Source organism: Notolepis coatsorum (assembly GCF_963971535.1).
Source record: "Notolepis coatsorum genome assembly, chromosome: 4".
NCBI lineage: Eukaryota > Metazoa > Chordata > Actinopteri > Aulopiformes > Paralepididae > Notolepis > Notolepis coatsorum.
The window spans coordinates 138,468,248-138,494,607 of NC_140168.1; positions in this window are offsets into that span (position 1 = coordinate 138,468,248).

Genomic DNA, 26,360 nt, shown 5'->3' on the forward strand with positions numbered 1-26,360 from the left:
TGACATGTGGACTAAACACATAGAGAAAGGTTTGTTGACATGTGGATTAAACACATAGAGAAATGTACTTAGACATGTGAACTAAACACACAGAGAAAGGTACTTAGACATGTGGACTAAACACATAGAGAAAGGTACTTAAACATGTGGACTAAACACATAGAGAAAAGTACTTAGACATGTGGACTAAACACATATAGAAAGGTACTTAGCCATGTGGACTAAACACATAGAGAAAGGTTTGTTGACATGTAGACTAAACACACAGAGAAAGGTACTTACACATGTGGACTAAACACATAGAGAAAGGTTCGTTGGAAAGTGGACTAAACACATAGAGAAAGGTTCATTGACATGTGGACTAAACACATAGAGAAAGGTTTGTTGACATGTGGATTAAACACATAGAGAAATGTACTTAGACATGTGAACTAAACACACAGAGAAAGGTACTTAGACATGTGGACTAAACACATAGAGAAAGGTACTTAGACATGTGGACTAAACACATAGAGAAAGGGACTTAGACATGTAGACTAAACACAGACAGAAAGGTATGTTGACATGTGGACTAAACACATAGAGAAAGGTATGTTTACATGTGGACTAAACACAGAGATAAATGTATGTTGACATGTGGACTAAACACATATAGAAACGTATGTTGACATGTGGACTAAACACATAGAGAAAGGTACTTAGACATGTGGACTAAACACATAGAGGAAGGTATGTTGACATGTGGACTAAACACATAGAGAAAGGTATGTTAACATGTGGACTAAACACATAGAGAAAGGTTTGTTGACATGTAGACTAAACACATAGAGAAAGGTACATTGACATGTGGACTAAACACATAGAGAAAGGTACCTAGACATGTGGACTAAACACACAGAGAAAGGTACTTAGACATGTAGACTAAACACATAGAGAAAGGTACTTAGACATGTGAACTAAACACATAGAGAAAGGTATGTTAACATGTGGACTAAACACACAGAGAAAGGTACTTAGACATGTAGACTAAACACACAGAGAAAGGTACTTAGACATGTGGACTAAACACAGATAAAGGTACTTAGACATGTAGACTAACCACATAGAGAAAGGTATGTTAACATGTGGACTAAACACATAGAGAAAGATACTTAGACATGTGGACTAAACAGACAGAGAAAGGTACTTAGACATATGGCCTAAACACATAGTGAAAGGTACGTTGAGATGTGGACTAAATACATATAGAAAGGTACTTAGACATGTGGACTAAACACACAGAGAAAGGTACTTAGACATCTGGACTAAACACATAGAGAAAGGTTTGTTGACATGTGGACTAAACACATAGAGAAAGGTGCATTGACATGTGGACTAAACTCATAGAGAAAGGTTTGTTGACATGTGGACTAAACACACAGAGAAATGTACTTAGACATGTGGACTAAACACAGAGAGAAAGGTACTTAGACATGTAGACTAAACACATAGAGAAAGGTACTTAGACATGTGGACTAAACACAAAGAGAAAGGTATGTTAACATGTGGACTAAACACACAGAGTGTGGTACTTAGACATGTGGACTAAACACACAGAGAAAGGTACTTAGACATGTGGACTAAACACACAGAGAAAGGTACTTAGACATGTAGACTAACCACATAGAGAAAGGTACGTTAACATGTGGACTAACCACATATAGAAAGGTACGTTAACATGTGGACTAAACACACAGAGAAAGGTACTTAGACATGTGGACTAAACACATAGAGAAAGGGACTTAGACATGTAGACTAAACACAGAGAGAAAGGTATGTTGACATGTGGACTAAACACAGAGAGAAAGGGACTTAGCCATGTAGACTAAACACAGAGAGAAAGGTATGTTGACATGTGGACTAAACACATAGAGAAAGGTATGTTGACATGTGGACTAAACACAGAGATACATGTATGTTGACATGTGGACTAAACACATAGAGAAAGGTATGTTGACATGTGGACTAAACACAGAGAAAGGTACTTAGACATGTGGATTAAACACATATAGAAAGGTATGTTGACATGTGGACTAAACACATAGATAAAGGTATGTTAACATGTGGACTAAACACATAGAGAAAGGGTTGTTGACATGTAGACTAAACACATAGAGAAAGGTATGTTGACATGTGTACTAAACACACAGAGAAAGGTACTTAGACATGTAGACTAAACACATAGAGAGAGGTACTTAGACATGTGGACTAAACACATAGAGAAAGGTATGTTAACATGTGGACTAAACACATAGAGAAAGGTATGTTAACATGTGGACTAAACACACAGAGAAAGGTACTTAGACATGTAGACTAAACACACAGATAAAGGTACTTAGAAGTGTGGACTAAACACAGAGAAAGGTACTTAGACATGTAGACTAACCACATAGAGAAAGGTATGTTAACATGTGGACTAAACACACTGAGAAAGGTATGTTAACATGTGGACTAAACACACAGAGAAAGGTACTTAGACATGTAGACTAAACACACAGAGAAATGTACTTAGACATGTGGACTAAACACAGAGAAAGGTACTTAGACATGTAGACTAACCACATAGAGAAAGGTATGTTAACATGTGGACTAAACACACAGAGAAAGGTACTTAGACATGTAGACTAAACACACAGAGAAAGGTACTTAGACATGTAGACTAAACACATATATAAAGGTACTTAAACATGTGGACTAAACAGACAGAGAAAGGTACTTAGACATATGGACTAAACACATAGAGAAAGGTTTGTTGACATGTGGACTAAACACATAGAGAAAGGTTCATTGACATGTGGACTAAACTCATAGAGAAAGGTTTGTTGACATGTGGATTAAACAGGATAGAGAAAGGTACTTAGACATGTGAACTAAACACACAGAGAAAGGTACTTAGACATGTGGACTAAACACATAGAGAAAGGTACTTATACATGTGGACTAAACACATAGAGCAAGGTATGTTGACATGTGGACTAAACACAGAGAGAAATGTATGTTGACATGTGGACTAAACACATAGAGAAAGGTATGTTGACATGTGGACTAAACACAGAGAGAAATGTATGTTGACATGTGGACTAAACGCATAGAGAAAGGTATGTTGACATGTGGACTAAACACATAGAGAAAGGTATGTTAACATGTGGACTAAACACATAGAGAAAGGTACGTTGACATGTGGACTAAACACATAGAGAAATGTACCTAGACATGTGGACTAAACACACAGAGAAAGGTACTTAGACATGTGAACTAAACACACAGAGAAAGGTACTTAGACATGTGGACTAAACACATAGAGAAAGGGACTTAGACATGTAGACTAAACACAGACAGAAAGGTATGTTGACATGTGGACTAAACACATAGAGAAAGGTATGTTTACATGTGGACTAAACACAGAGAGAAATGTATGTTGACATGTGGACTAAACACATAGAGAAAGGTATGTTGACATGTGGACTAAACACATAGAGAAAGGTACTTAGACATGTGGACTAAACACATAGAGAAAGGTATGTTGACATGTGGACTAAACACATAGAGAAAGGTATGTTAACATGTGGACTAAACACATAGAGAAAGGTTTGTTGACATGTAGACTAAACACATATAGAAAGGTACATTGACATGTGGACTAAACACATAGAGAAAGGTACCTAGACATGTGGACTAAACACACAGAGAAAGGTACTTAGACATGTAGACTAAACACATAGAGAAAGGTACTTATACATGTGGACTAAACACATAGAGAAAGGTATGTTAACATGTGGACTAAACACACAGAGAAAGGTACTTAGACATGTAGACTAAACACACAGAGAAAGGTACTTAGACATGTGGACTAAACACAGATAAAGGTACTTAGACATGTAGACTAACCACATAGAGAAAGGTATGTTAACATGTGGACTAAACACATAGAGAAAGGTACTTAGACATGTGGACTAAACAGACAGAGAAAGGTACTTAGACATATGGCCTAAACACATAGTGAAAGGTACTTTGAGATGTGGACTAAAGACATATAGAAAGGTACTTAGACATGTGGACTAAACACACAGAGAAAGGTACTTAGACATCTGGACTAAACACATAGAGAAAGGTTTGTTGACATGTGGACTAAACACATAGAGAAAGGTGCATTGACATGTGGACTAAACTCATAGAGAAAGGTTTGTTGACATGTGGACTAAACACACAGAGAAATGTACTTAGACATGTGGACTAAACACAGAGAGAAAGGTACTTAGCCATGTAGACTAAACACATAGAGAAAGGTATGTTAACATGTGGACTAAACACACAGAGAGTGGTACTTAGACATGTGGACTAAACACACAGAGAAAGGTACTTAGACATGTGGACTAAACACACAGAGAAAGGTACTTAGACATGTAGACTAACCACATAGAGAAAGGTACGTTAACATGTGTACTAACCACATAGAGAAAGGTACGTTAACATGTGGACTAAACACACAGAGAAAGGTACTTAGACATGTGGACTAAACACATAGAGAAAGGGACTTAGACATGTAGACTAAACACAGAGAGAGAGAGATGGCGCTGCTCCGACCGGCTGCCTTTCTGTTCGCTCCGTCGAGACTGTGTTTACTTTTGTTAATATTTATAGTTTTTAGAGTTTTGTTCGTACCAACTGTTGGTGCATTTAATGTATATGACCGTCAGTCACTCATAGACATTGGATTACGGGAAACTTACCAACTGGATTACTCACTGGAACAGCTTTCCGTACCGCATCAATGGCCTGAAGAGATTCTCCGGAGATTTGGACCAGATCCTTTGTTCCCAGAGCCCAGGAAAAGACGACGAGGAAAGAGGGCTGGGATCCGTAACAGGCTGAGATCCAGACGCCACCGTACACCACTGCCCAGTATATTGCTAGCCAATGTACAATCAATTGACAATAAACTGGATGACATCCGAGCAAGGATTCAATATCAAAGAGACGTTAGGGACTGCAACGTCCTCTGCTTCACCGAGACATGGCTAACACTGGACGTCCCAGATCACGCAATTCAACCAGCGGATCACTTCTTTATCCATCGCAAGGATCGGTCATCAGAGTCCGGTAAACAACGTGGAGGAGGTATTGCCTTCATGTTTAACAAAAATTGGAGCGATCCAACTAACGTGAAGGAATTATCCAACCACTGCTCCCCAGAACTGGAATATATAACCATCAAGTGTCGTCCTTTCTTCCTCCCGAGGGAGTTAACGGCGATCGTCCTGATCGGAGTGTATATTCCACCGCAAGCCAGCAACAAGGTTGCGCTCTCCAGACTACACGACGAGGTAAATAGAATACAAGTGGCTAACGTTAACGCCGCCATTATGGTGCTGGGAGATTTCAATAGCGCCAATCTGAGAAAGGTATTGCCTGACTTCTATCAGCATGTGACTTGCAACACCAGAGGCGGTAACATCCTAGATCACTGTTACACGCAATTTAAAGGTGGCTACAAGGCTCATTCTGATAGTGGCTTTGGTAAATCAGATCACGCGTCCATTTTTCTTTCACCAAAGTACAAACAGAGAATTAAAAGTACTCCCGTAGTCTCGCGAGAGGTGCAGAAATGGGATTTGACGTCAGAGGAGACGATCCGGTCAGTGTTTCACTACACAGATTGGAATGTGTTCCGCGACACAGATAACATTAATGTCTACACGGAGACAGTGCTGGACTATGTTTGTACTAGGGTGAAAGAAACAATCCCCACTACCAAAATGAAAGTTTACCCAAATCAAAAACCCTGGGTAGACAAATCCGTCCGTGAAGCTCTGAGAGAGCGCACCAAAGCATACAACGACGGCCTAGTGGCAGGCAACATGAATGACCACAAGGTGGCGCGATACAACGTAAGGAGGACAGTGTCAGAGGCCAAACGGCGCTACAGGGATAAAATTTAACTCCAATTTGAACAAGCTGACTCTAGAGCTATGTGGCAGGGGCTCAAAACGATGACAGACTACAAAGGCGCCTCCCTCAAACTGAACAGTGACATCTCCTTAGCAAATGACCTCAATACCTTCTATGCGAGGTTTGATGCTGGTAATAACAACACCAGCTCACAAGCCTCGGCAATGGGGGGGGGGGGGTCGGCTGCTGATGGAGGCGCAGTGTTCAGGGTAACAGAGCATGAGGTGAGGCGGACCTTTAAAAAAGTGAATATCAGGAAGGCAGCAGGTCCGGACGGCATCCCCGGCCGCGTCCTAAAAGTCTGTGCCGACCAACTGGCCCCAGTATTCACTGACATATTTAACCTGTCCTTAGAACAGGCTGTCATCCCCACCTGCCTGAAGAAGTCCACTATTATCCCTGTACCCAAAAAATCCAAGCCTGCTTGCCTCAACGACTACCGCCCTGTAGCTCTCACCTCCATAGCCATGAAGTGCTTTGAGAAGCTAGTAAAGGGCTACATCTGCTCCTCCCTCCCCATCAACATGGACCCCCTGCAATTTGCATACCGCCCCAACAGGTCCACGGAGGACGCCATATCCCATGTGCTGCACACAGCAGCATCACACCTGGACAAGAGGCAGGGGAACTATGTGAGAATGCTATTCATCGACTACAGCTCGGCATTCAATACCATAGTCCCCTCCATACTCATAGCCAAGCTCAGGGACCTGGGCTTGGGCTATGACCTCTGCCAGTGGGTCTTGGACTTCCTGACTGGCAGACCCCAGGTGGTGAGAGCAGGCAACTGCACCTCCTCATCCATCACCCTCAACATAGGGGCCCCCCAGGGCTGTGTTCTGAGTCCCCTCCTCTACTCCCTGTACACACACGACTGTGTGGCTCAGCGGAGTAGCAATACAATCGTCAAATTTGCTGACGACACAGTGGTGGTGGGCCTGATCTCTGCCAACGACGAGAGGGCCTACCTGGAAGAGGTCAAGGTCCTGGCGGGATGGTGCCAGGAAAACAGCCTCTCCCTGAACGTCAGCAAAACAAAGGAGATGATTGTGGACTTCAGGAGGTCGGGGGTCAAGGACTACAGCCCCCTCAGCATCGACGGGGCACCGGTTGAGAGAGTCAACAGCTTTAAGTACCTCGGAGCCTACATATCCGAGGACTTGACATGGACCACACACATTGACAGTGTTGTGAAGAAGGCACGACAACGCCTCTACTTCCTCAGGCGACTAAGGAAGTTCCAAGTCAGCCAGAAGATCCTTAAGAACTTCTACTCATGTACAATAGAGAGCATCTTGACCGGCAACATCACCTCCTGGTTTGGGAATAGCACTGCACAAGACCGAAGCAGACTACAAAGAGTGACACGTTCAGCCGAACGCACAATTGGAGGGGGGCTCCCCACCCTCCAGAACATTTACTACAAGCGTTGCAAGGGCAAGGCTAAGAGAATCATTAAAGACTCCAGTCACCCGAACAACTGCCTCTTTGAACTGCTGCCGTCAGGCAAGCGATACCGGAGTCTCAAGGCGAGCACAGAAAGACTCAGAAGAAGCTTCTATCCCCAGGCCATCAGGCTGCTAAACGAACAATGAATGAACACTACACAACAACAACCACCAAACGCACATAGCACACACATCCACACGCACACACCCACTTTAAACAAACACACTGTAGCACCCACTCCACACACTTTATAGCACACACCCACTTTAAACAAACACACTGTAGCACCCACTCCCCACACTTTATATTTATATTTATGGATGAAGGATTGCACTACAACTCGTACACCTTACTGTAAATTGTACCTAAAATTGTACCTCATCCCATTTCTGCTTTGCACTAGATAGTACTGTACATTAGTACACTGCATAGTATTGTGTATTGTATATTATATGGTAACTCAGAACATTGTACATATGTCTATACCGAACACTGTGACCTCATTTTCTTCTTCTAAATTCATGCTATATTATGTTATTATGTTATTTGATACTATCTTGTCTAGCACAGTCTCTGGAGCGTAACAGTAAGAAGCATTTTGTATGAAAGTATTCTGTACTTCTGTATGACAACTATTAAAGAACTTGAACTTGAACTTGATGTTGACATGTGGACTAAACACAGAGAGACATTTATGTTGACATGTGGACTAAACACATAGAGAAAGGTATGTTGACATGTGGACTAAACACACAGAGAAATGTACTTAGACATGTGGACTAAACACATAGAGAAAGGGACTTAGCCATGTAGACTAAACACAGAGAGAAAGGTATGTTGACATGTGGACTAAACACATAGAGAAAGGTATGTTGACATGTGGACTAAACACAGAGATAAATGTATGTTGACATGTGGACTAAACACATAGAGAAAGGTATGTTGACATGTGGACTAAACACAGAGAAAGGTACTTAGACATGTGGATTAAACACATATAGAAAGGTATGTTGACATGTGGACTAAACACATAGATAAAGGTATGTTAACATGTGGACTAAACACATAGAGAAAGGGTTGTTGACATGTAGACTAAACACATAGAGAAAGGTACGTTGACATGTGTACTAAACACACAGAGAAAGGTACTTAGACATGTAGACTAAACACATAGAGAGAGGTACTTAGACATGTGGACTAAACACATAGAGAAAGGTATGTTAACATGTGGACTAAACACATAGAGAAAGGTATGTTAACATGTGGACTAAACACACAGAGAAAGGTACTTAGACATGTAGACTAAACACACAGATAAAGGTACTTAGAAGTGTGGACTAAACACAGAGAAAGGTACTTAGACATGTAGACTAACCACATAGAGAAAGGTATGTTAACATGTGGACTAAACACATAGAGAAAGGTATGTTAACATGTGGACTAAACACACAGAGAAAGGTACTTAGACATGTAGACTAAACACACAACGAAATGTACTTAGACATGTGGACTAAACACAGAGAAAGGTACTTAGACATGTAGACTAACCACATAGAGAAAGGTATGTTAACATGTGGACTAAACACACAGAGAAAGGTACTTAGACATGTAGACTAAACACACAGAGAAAGGTACTTAGACAAGTAGACTAAACACATAGAGAAAGGTACTTAGACATGTGGACTAAACAGACAGAGAAAGGTACTTAGACATATGGACTAAACACATAGAGAAAGGTTTGTTGACATGTGGACTAAACACATAGAGAAAGGTTCATTGACATGTGGACTAAACTCATAGAGAAAGGTTTGTTGACATGTGGATTAAACAGGATAGAGAAAGGTACTTAGACATGTGAACTAAACACACAGAGAAAGGTACTTAGACATGTGGACTAAACACATAGAGAAAGGTACTTAGACATGTGGACTAAACACATAGAGCAAGGTATGTTGACATGTGGACTAAACACAGAGAGAAATGTATGTTGACATGTGGACTAAACACATAGAGAAAGGTATGTTAACATGTGGACTAAACACATAGAGAAAGGTTTGTTGACATGTAGACTAAACACATAGAGAAAGGTACGTTGACATGTGGACTAAACACATAGAGAAATGTACCTAGACATGTGGACTAAACACACAGAGAAAGGTACTTAGACATGTGAACTAAACACACAGAGAAAGGTACTTAGACATGTGGACTAAACACATTGAGAGGTATGTTGACATGTGGACTAAACACAGAGAGAAATGTATGTTGACATGTGGACTAAACACATAGAGGAAGGTATGTTGACATGTGGACTAAACACAGAGAAAGGTATGTTGACATGTAGACTAAACAAATAGAGAAAGGTATGTTAACATGTGGACTAAACACATAGAGAAAGGTTTGTTGACATGTACACTAAACACAGAGAGAAATGTATGTTGACATGTGGACTAAACACATAGAGAAAGGTATGTTGACATGTGGACTAAACACAGAGAGAAATGTATGTTGACATGTGGACTAAACACATAGAGAAAGGTATGTTGACATGTGGACTAAGCACATAGAGAAAGGTATGTTAACATGTGGACTAAACACATAGAGAAAGGTTTGTTGACATGTAGACTAAACACATAGAGAAAGGTACGTTGACATGTGGACTAAACACATAGAGAAAGGTACCTAGACATGTGGACTAAACACACAGAGAAAGGTACTTAGACATGTGGACTAAACACAGAGAGAAATGTACTTAGACATGTAGACTAAACACATAGAGAAAGGTACTTAGACATGTGGACTAAACACATAGAGAAAGGTATGTTAACATGTGGACTAAACACACAGAGAGTGGTACTTAGACATGTGGACTAAACACACAGAGAAAGGTACTTAGACATGTCGACTAAACACACAGAGAAAGGTACTTAGACATGTAGACTAACCACATAGAGAAAGGTACGTTAACATGTGGACTAACCACATAGAGAAAGGTACGTTAACATGTGGACTAAACACACAGAGAAAGGTACTTAGACATGTGGACTAAACACATAGAGAAAGGGACTTAGACATGTAGACTAAACACAGAGAGAAAGGTATGTTGACATGTGGACTATACACATAGAGAAAGGTATGTTGACATGTGGACTAAACACAGAGAGGCATTTATGTTGACATGTGGACTAAACACATAGAGAAAGGTATGTTGACATGTGGACTAAACACACAGAGAAATGTACTTAGACATGTGGACTAAACACATAGAGAAAGGTACTTAGACATGTGGACTAAACACATATAGAAAGGGACTAAGCCATGTAGACTAAACACATAGAGAAAGGTATGTTGACATGTGGACTAAACACATAGAGAAAGGTATGTTGACATGTGGACTAAACACAGAGATAAATGTATGTTGACATGTGGACTAAACACATAGAGAAAGGTGTGTTGACGTGTGGACTAAACACAGAGAAAGGTACTTAGACATGTGGATTAAACACATAGAGAAAGGTATGTTGACATGTGGACTAAACACATAGATAAAGGTATGTTAAGATGTGGACTAAACACATAGAGAAAGGGTTGTTGACATGTAGACTAAAAACATAGGGAAAGGTACGTTGACATGTGGACTAAACACATAGAGAAAGGTACCTAGACATGTGTACTAAACACACAGAGAAAGGTACTTAGACATGTAGACTAAACACACAGAGAAAGGTACTTAGACATGTGGACTAAACACAGATAAAGGTACTTAGACATGTAGACTAACCACATAGAGAAAGGTATGTTAACATGTGGACTAAACACATAGAGAAAGGTACTTAGACATGTGGACTAAACACAGATAAAGGTACTTAGACATGTAGACTAACCACATAGAGAAAGGTATGCTAACATGTGGACTAAACACATAGAGAAATGTACTTAGACATGTGAACTAAACACACAGAGAAAGGTACTTAGACATGTGGACTAAACACATAGAGAAAGGTACTTAGACATGTGGACTAAACACATAGAGAAAGGGACTTAGACATGTAGACTAAACACAGACAGAAAGGTATGTTGACATGTGGACTAAACACACAGAGAAAGGTACTTAGACATGTAGACTAAACACACAGAGAAATGTACTTAGACATGTAGACTAAACACATAGAGAAAGGTACTTAGACATGTGGACTAAACAGACAGAGAAAGGTACTTAGACATATGGACTAAACACATAGAGAAAGGTTTGTTGACATGTGGACTAAACACATAGAGAAAGGTTCATTGACATGTGGACTAAACTCATAGAGAAAGGTTTGTTGACATGTGGATTAAACAGGACAGAGAAAGGTACTTAGACATGTGGACTAAACACATAGAGAAAGGTACTTAGACATGTGGACTAAACACATAGAGCAAGGTATGTTGACATGTGGACTAAACATAGAGAGAAATGTATGTTGACATGTGGACTAAACACATAGAGAAAGGTATGTTGACATGTGGACTAAACAGAGAGAGAAATGTATGTTGACATGTGGACTAAACACATAGAGAAAGGTATGTTGACATGTGGACTAAACACATAGAGAAAGGTATGTTAACATGTGGACTAAACACATAGAGAAAGGTTTGTTGACATGTAGACTAAACACATAGAGAAAGGTATGTTGACATGTGGACTAAACACATAGAGAAATGTACCTAGACATGTGGACTAAACACACAGAGAAAGGTACTTAGACATATGAACTAAACACACAGAGAAAGGTACTTAGACATGTGGACTAAACACATAGAGAGGTATGTTGACATGTGGACTAAACACAGAGAGAAATGTATGTTGACATGTGGACTAAACACATAGAGAAAGGTATGTTAACATGTGGACTAAACACATAGAGAAAGGTTTGTTGACATGTGGACTAAACACATAGAGAAAGGTACCTAGACATGTGGATTAAACACACAGAGAAATGTACTTAGACATGTGGACTAAACACAGAGAGAAAGGTACTTAGACATGTAGACTAAACACATAGAGAAAGGTACTTAGACATGTGTACTAAACACATAGAGAAAGGTATGTTAACATGTGGACTAAACACACAGAGAGTGGTACTTAGACATGTGGACTAAACACACAGAGAAAGGTACTTAGACATGTGGACTAAACACACAGAGAAAGGTACTTAGACATGTAGACTAACCACATAGAGAAAGGTACGTTAACATGTGGACTAACCACATAGAGAAAGGTACGTTAACATGTGGACTAAAAACACAGAGAAAGGTACTTAGACATGTGGACTAAACACATAGAGAAAGGGACTTAGACATGTAGACTAAACACACAGAGAAAGGTATGTTGACATGTGGACTAAACACATAGAGAAAGGTATGTTGACATGTGGACTAAACACATAGAGAAAGGGACTTAGACATGTAGACTAAACACACAGAGAAAGGTATGTTGACATGTGGACTAAACACATAGAGAAAGGTATGTTGACATGTGGACTAAACACAGAGAGAAATTTATGTTGACATGTGGACTAAACACATAGAGAAAGGTATGTTGACATGTGGACTAAACACACAGAGAAATGTACTTAGACATGTGGACTAAACACATAGAGAAAGGTACTTAGACATGTGGACTAAACACATAGAGAAAGGGACTTAGCCATGTAGACTAAACACAGAGAGAAAGGTATGTTGACATGTGGACTAAACACATAGAGAAAGGTATGTTGACATGTGGACTAAACACAGAGATAAATGTATGTTGACATGTGGACTAAACACATAGAGAAAGGTATGTTGACATGTGGACTAAACACAGAGAAAGGTACTTAGACATGTGGATTAAACACATATAGAAAGGTATGTTGACATGTGGACTAAACACATAGATAAAGGTATGTTAACATGTGGACTAAACACATAGAGAAAAGTACTTAGACATGTGGACTAAACACATATAGAAAGGTACTTAGCCATGTGGACTAAACACATAGAGAAAGGTTTGTTGACATGTAGACTAAACACATAGAGAAAGGTACTTAGACATGTGGACTAAACACATAGAGAAAGGTACTTAGACATGTGGACTAAACACACAGAGAAAGGTACTTAGACATGTGGACTAAACACATAGAGAAAGGTTTGTTGAAAAGTGGACTAAACACATAGAGAAAGGTTCATTGACATGTGGACTAAACACATAGAGAAAGGTTTGTTGACATGTGGATTAAACACATAGAGAAATGTACTTAGACATGTGAACTAAACACACAGAGAAAGGAACTTAGACATGTGGACAAAACACATAGAGAAAGGTACTTAGACATGTGGACTAAACACATAGAGAAAGGGACTTAGACATGTAGACTAAACACAGACAGAAAGGTATGTTGACATGTGGACTAAACACAGAGATAAATGTATGTTGACATGTGGACTAAACACATATAGAAAGGTATGTTGACATGTGGACTAAACACATAGAGAAAGGTACTTAGACATGTGGACTAAACACATAGAGAAAGGTATGTTGACATGTGGACTAAACACATAGAGAAAGGTATGTTAACATGTGGACTAAACACATAGAGAAAGGTTTGTTGACATGTAGACTAAACACATAGAGAAAGGTACATTGACATGTGGACTAAACACATAGAGAAAGGTACCTAGACATGTGGACTAAACACACAGAGAAAGGTACTTAGACATGTAGACTAAACACATAGAGAAAGGTACTTAGACATGTGAACTAAACACATAGAGAAAGGTATGTTAACATGTGGACTAAACACACAGAGAAAGGTACTTAGACATGTAGACTAAACACACAGAGAAAGGTACTTAGACATGTGGACTAAACACAGATAAAGGTACTTAGACATGTAGACTAACCACATAGAGAAAGGTATGTTAACATGTGGACTAAACACATAGAGAAAGGTACTTAGACATGTGGACTAAACAGACAGAGAAAGGTACTTAGACATATGGCCTAAACACATAGTGAAAGGTACGTTGAGATGTGGACTAAAGACATATAGAAAGGTACTTAGACATGTGGACTAAACACACAGAGAAAGGTACTTAGACATCTGGACTAAACACATAGAGAAAGGTTTGTTGACATGTGGACTAAACACATAGAGAAAGGTGCATTGACATGTGGACTAAACTCATAGAGAAAGGTTTGCAGATTATGTCCAGCCAGTATCTGAATGAAGGCAATGTCAAGTAGGTGTAGTAAAAAAAAGCCATAAAAAAGCCATAAAAACACATTTAAAATACATGAAATCTCACAAACTCACAGCTTAAAAACATGGAGCTGCCATCTTGGAAAAGGGGCATGTCACAGTTTCTGGGTGAACGCGCACATGGGAAGGAAGCTTGAGCCTGACGACTGAGGGATTGATAATAGACAGAATCTCGTAGGGACCAACGAAACGGGGGGTGAGCTTCCGGGAAACTGACTTTAGGGGAAGGTCTCGGGACGAGAGCCAAACCATCTGACCTGGTTGATAGTTGGGAGCCGGGGTCCGGTGGCGGTCAGCGAAGCGGCGATTCCGGTCAGCGGAGCCTCCTATATCCTCCTGCAGCGGTGAAGGTGCGCCTGCACCGAGGGGACTGAGATCTCTTCTTCCTGAGTAGGGAACAGTGGAGGCTGGTAGCCCAGAGAGGATTCGAAAGGGGACTGACCTGTGGCAGCGGAGGACAGGGAGTTGTGAGTGTATTCGATACACAGTAGGAAGGTGCTCCAACCAGAGGGATCCCGGGTAGTGATGCAGCGGAGGGCGGACCCTAGGTCTGGGTTGGCCCGTTACGACTGTCCGTTGGTTTGTGGATGGTACCCGGAGGAGAGGCTGACCGTGGCTCCCAGGGCCCGGCAGAAGGCCTTCCAAAACCTGGGAGATAAATTGAGGCCCTCTGTCGGAGACGATGTCCACCGGAATCCCGTGGAGGCGGAAGACGTGGAGCATCATCAGGTCTGCGGTCTCTGAAGCAGAGGGGAGCTTGGGGAGAGCGACAAAGTGAACGGCCTTCGAGAACCGATCGACAATGGTTAGAATGACAGTGTTACCGTGTGAAGGAGGCAGACCGGTGATGAAGTCCAGGACGACGTGTGACCAGGGCCGGCCAGGACCAGGGCCGGCCAGGAACAGGCAGCGGAGGAGCCCGGCAGGCGGTCGGTGGGAGGCCTTCCCACGAGCACAGACGGAGCAGGCAAGGACGAAGGCGCGGGTGTCTTCCCTCATGGAGGGCCACCAATAGTGCCGCTTCAGCAGGGACAAGGTACGGTCAACCGCAGGGACAAACTGCCGGGAGAGGGCGTCTGGAGGGCGTCTGGTTTAGCGTTCTTGGAACCGGGCCTGTAGGTCAAGGTGAAGTTGAATCGACCGAAGAACAGCGCCCAGCGGGCTTGGCGGGAGTTCAGGCGCTTGGCCGTCTGGATGTAGGCGAGGTTCTTATGGTCCGTCCAGACCAGGAAGGGGATATCGGAACCGTCCAGCCAGTGTCTCCATTCTTCCAAGGCCAGCTTGACTGCCAGGAGCTCCAGGTTCCCGATATCGTAGTTGACCTCGGCCGGAGAAGTAAGCGCAGGGGTGTAGTCTCTGGTCGAGAGCGGAACGCTGAGAGAGGACCGCCCTTACCCCGGTACTGGAGGCGTCCACCTCCACCACAAAGTGGATGGGCGCGGAGGTGAAGCTTCTACGCAGCTCGGAGCAGGCGGAGTCCACCTTATCGGACCAGAAGAAGGGCACGAAAGGCGAAGTGAGTTGGGTTAGGGGTGCGGCGACCCGGCTGTAGTCCCTGATGAAATGTCGATAAAAGTTTGAAGCGTTGGAGCTGCTTGACATTGGTGGGCCTGGGCCAGTCCAGCACCGCCTTGATCTTCTCGGGGGCCGCCCGGGATAATGTAGCCGAGGAACCTGATGGAGGATACGTGGAACTCGCACTTCTCTGCCTTAACGAACAACTTGTTCTCCAGCAGGCGTTGGAGGACCCGGTGGACATGCTGGACGTGCTCTTGCATAGAGCGGGAAAAAATCAGAATGTCATCCAAATACACAAAAACAGAGCGGTTCAGGACATCATGGAGAACGTCATTGACAAGGGCCTGGAAGACAGCAGGGGCGTTGGTCAACCCAAAGGGCATTACCTTGTACTCGAAGTGACCAAGCGGTGTCTTAAAGGCTGTCTTCCATTCGTCCCCCTCCCGGACACGGACGAGGTGATAGGCATTCCTGAGGTCCAGCTTTGTAAAAATGGTGGCACCTTGCAGGGGTTCAAAAGCAGAGTTAATCAACGGAAGAGGGTACTTGTTCTTGACCGTGATGTTGTTGAGGCCACGATAGTCAATACAGGGGCGAAGGGAACCATCCTTCTTAGAGACAAAAAAGAAACCAGCGCCGACAGGCGAGGAGGAGGGAGTGATAATGCCTGAGGCCAGGGACTTGTGGGCTCCCTCTCTGGGCACGAGAGGTTGAACAGACTAGCGGGGAGCGGGGCCCCTGGGAGCAGGTCAATGGCACAGTCGTACAGACGATGAGGTGGGAGGGAGAGAGCATGCTGTTTGCTAAAAACAGCCTCTAGATCATGATACATTGGAGGGATGGAGGAAAGGTCAATGGGTTCATTGGGAACGCGGGAATCAGCAACCTCCAGTGGTGGCCGAGCAGACCGCAGGCATGTGGCATGGCAGTGGGCGCTCCAGCTAACGACCGAGCCCGTAGGCCAGTTTATCACTGGGTTGTGTAATTTCAACCAGGGCATGCCAAGTACAATAGGGTTATGGGGGGAATTAGTGACGTGGAAGCGAATAATGGCATCCAATGGCAGCCATATGGCAGCCGAGTGCCGTTTAAAGAAGAAATGCAGCAAGTGCGACGGCGCCCACTTGGATGTCTTGCATGACAGCAACAAGAAGAAACTCGCACCCCCAAGTAGCTCGAGAGTGAACGTCATGTATATCGACCCCGCCAGCAGCGGGAGCTCCCGAGTGCTCTTGGAGGTGGTCCGAGTGATGTTAAGCTGCGAGGACAAGGTCATGGACACTTGCGCCGTCCTGGACGATGGGTCAGAAAAGACTCTCCTTCTCGCATCCGCTGCAGCCCGGCTGGGTCTGCGGGGGAGCGAAGAAACAGTGACAATCCGTACTATAAGAAGAGACCTGAAGACCATAAAGGGTGAAAATGTCTCCTTCACGATCGCAGCAGTCGGGCAGCCCGAGAGGCAGTATAGGATTACTGGCGCCTTCACCAGCCAGGACATGGGCCTGTCACAGTGCACCTGCCCCATCCCCGAGCTGATGGAGGGGTGCGTGCACCTACGTCGGCTACCTGTGCCGCTCATCGACGGCGCCGCCCCGACCCTGCTCATGGGATCCGACCGCGCGCACCTCGTCGTCCCGGCGGACCGGGTCCACGTCGGGCCCAGGGGCTGTCCAGCAGCGGTCGAGACCCGCCTGGGATGGACACTGCGGGGCCCCCTCTCCGGGTCTCCCAACCGACCAGTAGCCACTTGTTGCCTCCACTCAAGAATGAAGGAAGAGGACACCGCCCTCTTGCAGCACGTCGAGAGGCTATGGACATTAGACGCGATGCCCTTTGAGAATGAAAAGAGACTCGTTCGATCAAAGGGGGACACTTGTGCCATAGCCCTCCTCGAGCAGAGGACGGGGAGAGTCGAGGTCGGTGGAGTGATGGGATACGCGGCTCCACTCTTGAGGCGAGAGGGTGTGCCCACCCTCCGCGCCTCAGAGGAAGCGACAGAGCGATGTCTACTGAGGGCCGAGCGGCGTCTGGCCAAAGACCCCACTCAGGCCACTGTGTACCGCGCTGAGATTGACGGGCTGGTCGCAGCGGGACACATGGAGAGAGTTGACGTTCAAGAGGCCGACCAGACGACTGAATCATGGTACGTGCCCCACCACAAGGTCCACCACAACGGCAAGGATCGTATTGTGTTCAACTGCAGCTACCAGATCGGACTACAGAATCTGAATGGAGAACTCTTGCCCGGCCCAACACTCGGCCCCTCTCTACTGGGCGTGTTGCTACGTTTCCGCCGGGACGGGGTGGCCATCAGCGGCGACATCAAAGGGGTGTTCCTGCAGGTGCGACTAGTGGAGGAGGACAGGCCCCTGCTGCGGTTCTTATGGAGAGAGAGGATCGGGGATGAGCAACCATCCATCTACCAATGGGAGGTCCTCCCTTTCGGAACCACATGCAGCCCATGCTGTGCTACGTTCGCACTGCAAAGGCATGTCGCAGAGGACCCAGCAGCTGACGAGGAGGTCGGACAGAGTGTGGAGAGGAGTTTCTGCGTGGACAGCTGTCTGCAAGGCGTCTCGACGCCAGAGGAAGCCGAAGCCCTCCTGCTCGGGCTCCGCGCCTCCCTGATCGGGGGCGGCTTTGGTCTCCGGCAGTGGGCCAGCGGCGACCCTCAAGTGCTTCGCAGCCTCTCCCCAGGGAACAGGGCAGCGGGCAGCGAGACCTGGATGGCGACCATCCCAGGTGGGGCCCAGGAGATGACATTGGGACTGGTCTGGCGCTTCAAAGCAGACTCGCTCCATTGCAGATGCGCACCCCTGACCACGGAGCAGGGAAGGTCGACTTCTCTGCCGACCACCAGACGGAGTGTATACAGAGCACTCGCCGGACAGTATGGCCCGTTGGGGTGTGTCCTGCCTTACACCACCGGGGCAGGAGTGATTGTGCGAGAGCTGTGGGACAGGGAACGGGGCTGGGACGACCCCATGCCCGACCACCTCGCTTCCACCTGGAGGGAGTGGGAGGGAGAACTCGGCTCGCTCCCGGGTGTGGGCGTGCGCCGCAGCTGCTTCCCACCCACAGTGCGGCTGGAGACGTGCCAGATGGACCTGCACGTCTTCAGCGACGCCTCAGAAGTAGCCTACGGCTCGGTGGCCTACTTGCGGGCCCGAGAGGAGGGAGGAGAAATACACACAGCCTTCATCCTGGCTCGCTCGGGGATAGCCCCCCGCAAGCAACAATCGATCCCGCGTCTAGAGCTCTGCGCAGCCCTAGTGGGCGCGCAACTCGCCACGTTAATCCAACGTGAACTCACCATCCCGGTACAGGGAACAATCCTGTGGTCGGACTCCAGTCCGATTCGTGTAGATACGGGGTCTTCGTGGGAGTCAGAATCACAGAGATCCAAGACTTAACAGAATCGGCATGCTGGAGGTGCGTGGACACTAAGCGGAACCCAGCGGATGTCATCACACGGGGGATGTCCCTAGATGACCTCACACGTCACAATATCTACAGTGACGGTTCCGAGTTCCTCAAGCTCCCGGAAGAAGAGTGGCCTAACCCCACCCCACGGGAGGCTAGTCAAGAGGAGGCAGAGATGAAGAAATCTATGTTCTGTGGGTTGACGCACACACCAGTCCCCACCGACCCTAACATAGACAACTGCCCCACCCTTGAGAGTGCGCAGTTGGAGACATTCCTGTGGCACCACCCTGAGGTTCCCTCCACTACTGACATTAATGCAGCTAACTACGAAGAAGCAGAACTCCTTCTGCTACAGCGAGCCCAGGGAGACTCGTTCCCCGAGGAGCTGGACTGTCTGCAGGGATCAGGGCCGGTCCCGTCAGACAGCGGACTGCTCCGCTTGGCTCCTGAGCGCGGCGCCCATGACCTCGTCAGGGTGGGTGGTCGTCTGAGACGAGCCCCGGACTTGCCGGATGACGTCGGGTTCCCTGTAGTCCTCGGCAGCCGACACAGGGTCACCGAGCTCATCATGGGGAGGTGCGACGAGGATGTGCACCACGCTGGGGCAGAGAGAGTCTTCGCTGAGATCCGACGTCGCTATTGGATGCTGACTGTACGTGAAGAAAGGAAGAGGGACGGAGAAGAGGTGGGGCATTGTATTCAAATGCATGACCACCCGAGCAATACACATAGAACTCCTTCCGACCATGAGTACGGACTGATTCCTCATGGCCTTCCGGAGATTCACAGCGCGAAAAGGAAAACCGTCTATATTATTGTCTGATCACGGGACAAACTTCAAAGGCGGAGAAAGAGAGCTGAGAGAGAGCTTCCAAGCCATGGGTCCAGAACTTAAGACCCACCTCGCTCCCTCTCAGATTGACTTCCAGTTTAACCCCCCGAATGCCCCTCACTTCGGGGGAACCTGGGAACGAGAAGTACGTTCAATAAAGACAGCCCTGTACGCCGTGCTTGGGGCCCAGACCGTGGCTGAAGAAGTCCTCACGACAGTCCTCACAGAGATCGAGGGAGTATTGAACTCAAAGCCCCTCGGTTGCGTCTCAGGTGATGTGGCTGATGTCGACCCGGTCGCCCCCAGCGCTCTCTTGATGGTGCGGCTGGACCCTGCGCTCCCACGGACGGTGTGCGGACCCGAGGAGGCGAACGGCCGAAGAATGTGGAGGTACAGTCAAGTATTGGCTGACAAGTTTTGGAGCAGTTTCCTCCTCCACTACCTGCCGTCTCTACAGGCCCGCCAGAGATGGGTAAAAGATAGAGACAACTTGACGGAGGACACGGTCGTCATGATCGTGGACCGGTCACTGCCCCGAGCTGTGTGGCCGGCCGGCCGCGTGGGCGGGGTGATCGCTGGTGCCGACAGAAAGGTCATAGCGGCAGACGTTTTTGTCCAGGGACGGACATACACCCGACCCGTGGCGGGGCTGATGGGGTTGCCGAGGCTCCCTGACTCCCTTGATGACGATCATGACCCACTGACTTTGTGAATTGCCCTACTCCCCACAACAGACATTGAGTAGTTGACAAGACGATTAATCTGTCTTTGCTTTATCTAATTAGGTGCGGACTAATTAGGAGGCGGCTGTTACAAAGGGTCAGATTAAACCGAATATATATATTTATTGCTTGAGATCCCTTGTATAATATTTGTATATCGTTTGATATCCCTTGTATATTCTTTGTATATATACACAGAATATCCCTTTACCTGGGTACAAACCAGACCATAATATTCGTTCTCCTATTGGACAGCGACCCCTAGGCGCCAACGACCATACCCCCAATGGCAAGTTCAAAGGCAACGCCAAGGCATGTCTCAACATGTCCAGGTTTGCGCAGTAATACGAGACAGAACTGAGGTTGGCACTAGATAATTCACCTTACGTATAAATACGGCGCAGGTGGATACAGCAGCACTTAGCACTAAAACGTTGATGCCTTCACCACGAGACAACGTGTAGTGAAGTGGGCAACTTTGCCCCTGAATAGAGCCTTGAGAACCGCGTGCGAATAGATTGCTAAAGTGTCAGAGTTTAACGCAGTACCGTTGAGTTCGACTTATTCTAATGTGAAGTAATAGTCTATCATTTAATGGTTGCTCTGATAATAATAAATACCCTCTAAATAGAACTTTATGTGTCATTGCCGTATTCTTGTGTGGGTGTTCACCATATATATTCATGTACTCTATGGCCAGTAATTAAAGTACATAACTAAGTAGTGGTTTAATAATACCATACTCTCAATACAGTCAGGGAATTGTACCCCTCAGTTACAACTAGCGTACATTGAAAAATAAAAGCGCAACACTTTGAGACGTCTCCGTCGTAGCGCTCTGGTGCGGGGACATGGGGCTCTCTGCACGGGGTGCGACTGTTTGGGCTGGCTGGGCTGCAATGTTTTCATCAAACCGGTTACATCGTTTATCTCGCTCAGCGCCGCTGATAGTCAGAGCGTGAAGTTGGGCAGTAGTCTCAGCAAGTGAGCGTGTGTGTTGGTTTACCAACCCGGCGTGTCCGTCGATGTTCCGGACCTCTCTCCATTCTCCGGCGTCCTGTGTTGCTGGACTCGTCATGTTGGTCTCAGTGTTCTGTTAGGGCAGCAGTGGCGGAGCCCAATAGCAGAACACAGGGAGAGAGAGAACGGCAAGTTTTAAGTAGCTTTTAATTCCTTTGGGTTACAAGCAGACAAGGCAATAGAGAATATATAAGAATGTGCGACTTTGGACGAGTAGTGACTCTTGCTAGAGTTCCTCAGGAATGTCCAGGCAGGTAGTACGTCAGGAGACAGCGTCGGCCGGGAGTGGTGGTCCTAGGGTAGATAGGATAACACTGAGACAATCAGGAACAGGATCCGCAGGGTTGATATCCAGACCGTTGATGAGCTGACGGCTCTCAGCTGGGCTGATTGGCTGATGACTCTCAGCTGGGCTGATAGATGGCGTCGGAAGCTGCCCATATAAGGGCATGGAAGTAGGTAGAGACATGGCGGCTCTCGCCATGATTGTGACACCTATGACAATTGCTTCATGGGAAAAGCATTTGATTTTAAATAAATAAATACATAAATCTCTCAGCACTCTCAGCACTCCGACAAGCGGGAGTGCGATTACCTTGAAGAGAGCGTCAGGTCTCTAATGTCTCCTATCTTGGTTTCCTTCTTCTCCGTGAGCATTCTGTGCTCCTCCGCGATTGAGAAAAGAAAGCGACAAGGTGAACTTAGAAGAATATGTCCAGAGTGGCTCACAGAGACAGCAGATTACTCTTTATCACATTTTAAAAGACCGGGACCTTGAAATAATGCACCTTTAACATAATTACGTGCCAATAGCGCAGGAGAGTGTAGCATGTCACACAGAAAAAAGGGAGGGAGAGAGAGAAAAAAGAGCGGGAAAGTGTCACCCCGTATCTCTGTCGGCCGCTACGTGTTTCTGCCGTAGAAGCTTTTTCTGCCCTTGAACTCCAGTTCCTTTGAAATCGGTGACCTCACAGATAAAACCACTGGTAATTTTCTTTATCCAAAAGGCGAGGGTTTAATCAAGTTTATTCTTTCTTATCGAAATCATTCAATTCTGTGTTTAATGCAGGTCGAATGAAACGCGCAGGGCGAATTAAAGTGAGCAAAACTCGTACGCGGCAGCGAGAATCAATGTGTCCTACGGAGAGCTTTCTTCACCATCGATTATTAACCCCCTCCAGGCCCAAGACGGCAAGTTGTTTCCTTCAAGGATACTTTTCATTTAAAAAAAAAAAAAATCATATTTTTTACTTGCAAATAAAAAGGAAAGAGTGTGAAGAGCTCAGGGACAACGTTTGTTCTTAAAGACTGGTGACATTTTGGGTCTAATGTCAACATTGTCTATAAAAGTGATGCGTTTTCCACACTCCTGATTCTTCTGCTGCTACCTTTCAGTACAGTAGCGACCTCTAAGCGTTAAACGTTTTTTGGAGCAAAAAAAAACCAGCCTGACTTTCCCAGGTCAGAACTGTTGGTGACCACTTTCAAAAGGAAACGCCTCATTTCTGCGTAGCGTAATTAAAACACTGGGGAAAGCCTGTAATTACTGTCCGCCCACAACTTGTTTAAAAGATCCACACTGTGTTATTACATTTTCGTTGACATATTCCACACATCCTGTCATCCAACATTGAGTACAAAGTGGGCATTCAAAACAGATACGGAGCTTATCTGTATTTGCTTCACCTCATTAAGTGCTATGCTAGCTTGCAGACTGATAGCTTTCTACTGAAGGCACAGTGAGTAAATCTATCTTCTGGTCTGACTGTGGAGGAGACGGAAAACGCATTTCCCATAATGTTAGCATGTTCCTTTAATTCAGCCTCATGATGACAAGTATTATCAATACTACTACTATTACTACTACCACTACCAATACTACTACTATTACTACTACCAATACTACTATTATTACTACTACCACTACCAATACTACTACTATTACTACTACCAATACTACTATTATTACTACTACTAGCACTGCCAATACCACTACTACTACCACTACCAATACTACTACTATTACTACTACCAATACTACTACTATTACTACTACCACTACCAATACTACTACTATTACTACTACCACTACTACTACTATTACTACTACCACTGTCAATACCACTACTACTACCACTACCAATACTACTACTATTACTACTACCAATACTACTACTATTACTACTACCACTACCAATACTACTACTATTACTACTACCAATACTACTACTATTACTACTACCACTACCAATACTACTACTATTACTACTACCACTACCAATACCACTACTACTACCACTACCAATACTACTACTATTACTACTACCACTACCAATACCACTACTATTACCACTACCAATACTACTACTATTACTACTACTACCAATACTACTACTATTACTACTACCACTACCAATACCACTACTATTACTACTACCAATACTACTACTATTACTACCACCAATACTACTACTATTACTACTACCACTACTATTACTACTACCAATACTACTACTATTACTACTACCAATACTACTACTATTACTACTACCAATACTACTACTACTATTACTACTACCACTACCAATACTACTACTATTACTACTACCAATACTACTACTATTATTACTACCAATACTACTACTACCACTACCAATACTACTACTACCATTACTACTACCACTACCAATACTACTACCATTACTACTACCACTACCAATACTACTACTAGTACTACTACCACTACCAATACTACTACTATTACCACTACCAATACTACTACCATTACTACTACCACTACCAATACTACTACCTTTACCACTACCATTACCAATACTACTACTACTGTTACAAAGGGTCAGATTAAACTGAATATATATATTTATCGTTTGATATCCCTTGTATATTATTTGTATATCGTTTGATATCCCTTGTATATTATTTGTATATATACACGGAATATCCCTTTACCTGCGTACAAACCAGAGTAATATACGCTCTCCTATTGGACACCCCCCCCAGGCTCCAGGCAGTCTCGTACTCAGACAGGTGCAGTGGGCGAGTTTGGGGCATGTTAGAACATGCCTTTGGCAGTGTAGTGATTCAGGACCAAAGTGACCAGGTTGGGACTAGATATTCACCTTACGTATAAATACGGCGCAGGTGTAAACAGCAGCACTTCGTTCATAACTAGTAAAGCCTTCACCACGAGTCAACGTGCAAGTGAAGTGTGCAACCTTGCGTCTAAATAGAGCACTTAGAACATGTGCGAATAGAATAGTAAAAGTGTCAGAGTTTAGTGAAGTAACGTCAAGTTCGACCTAGTTTAATGTGAAGTATAGTACACAGGAGAATCTACACCGGCGACTGCAGAACCATTTCTGGTTGGATTATATTGCTTTGGGACCGTTACCGCTGGAGAAGAGTACCGTGAATAGAATAGTAAAAGTGTCAGAGTTTAGTGAAGTAACGTCAAGTTCGACCTAGTTTAATGTGAAGTATAGTACACAGGAGAATCTACACCGGCGACTGCAGAACCATTTCTGGTTGGATTATATTGCTTTGGGACCGTTACCGCTGGAGAAGAGTACCGTGGATTCCACTATCGTTTGGGATTTACCCCTGTGAGGATCATCACTCGGGCCCGCCTCTAGGAAGAGGCTGGCTAGCTGTCGTCAATGCTATTCGAGCATCTTGGATTACAACTGCTGCTTTGTCTGCTGATCAAGGGAGTACATGCACCGGCTCCTGTATCTGGAGCCTCGTTATTCCTCGTTGACCCAGACTTTGTACCCGAACATTCCTCTACCCCTACCGGCCTTACACCCCGGAGGGAACCCCCCAGTGTCTCCAGCTGGTACCGGTGTGGCCCATATAATTGCTATACCACAGGTGGCGTCAGCTTAGACCCATCATAGTATTCATACTATTCTCATTGACTTATGCTCTTGACTGACTTTACGTGTGTTCTTCGCCATACAAGCGTGAGCCTAATTCTCAATCTGTAACCTAACGTTGCTTAATAATAATAAATACCCTCCAAATAGAACTTTATGTGTCAATGCCGTATTCTTGTGTGGGTGTTCACCATATATATTCATGTACTGTATGGCCAGTAGTTAA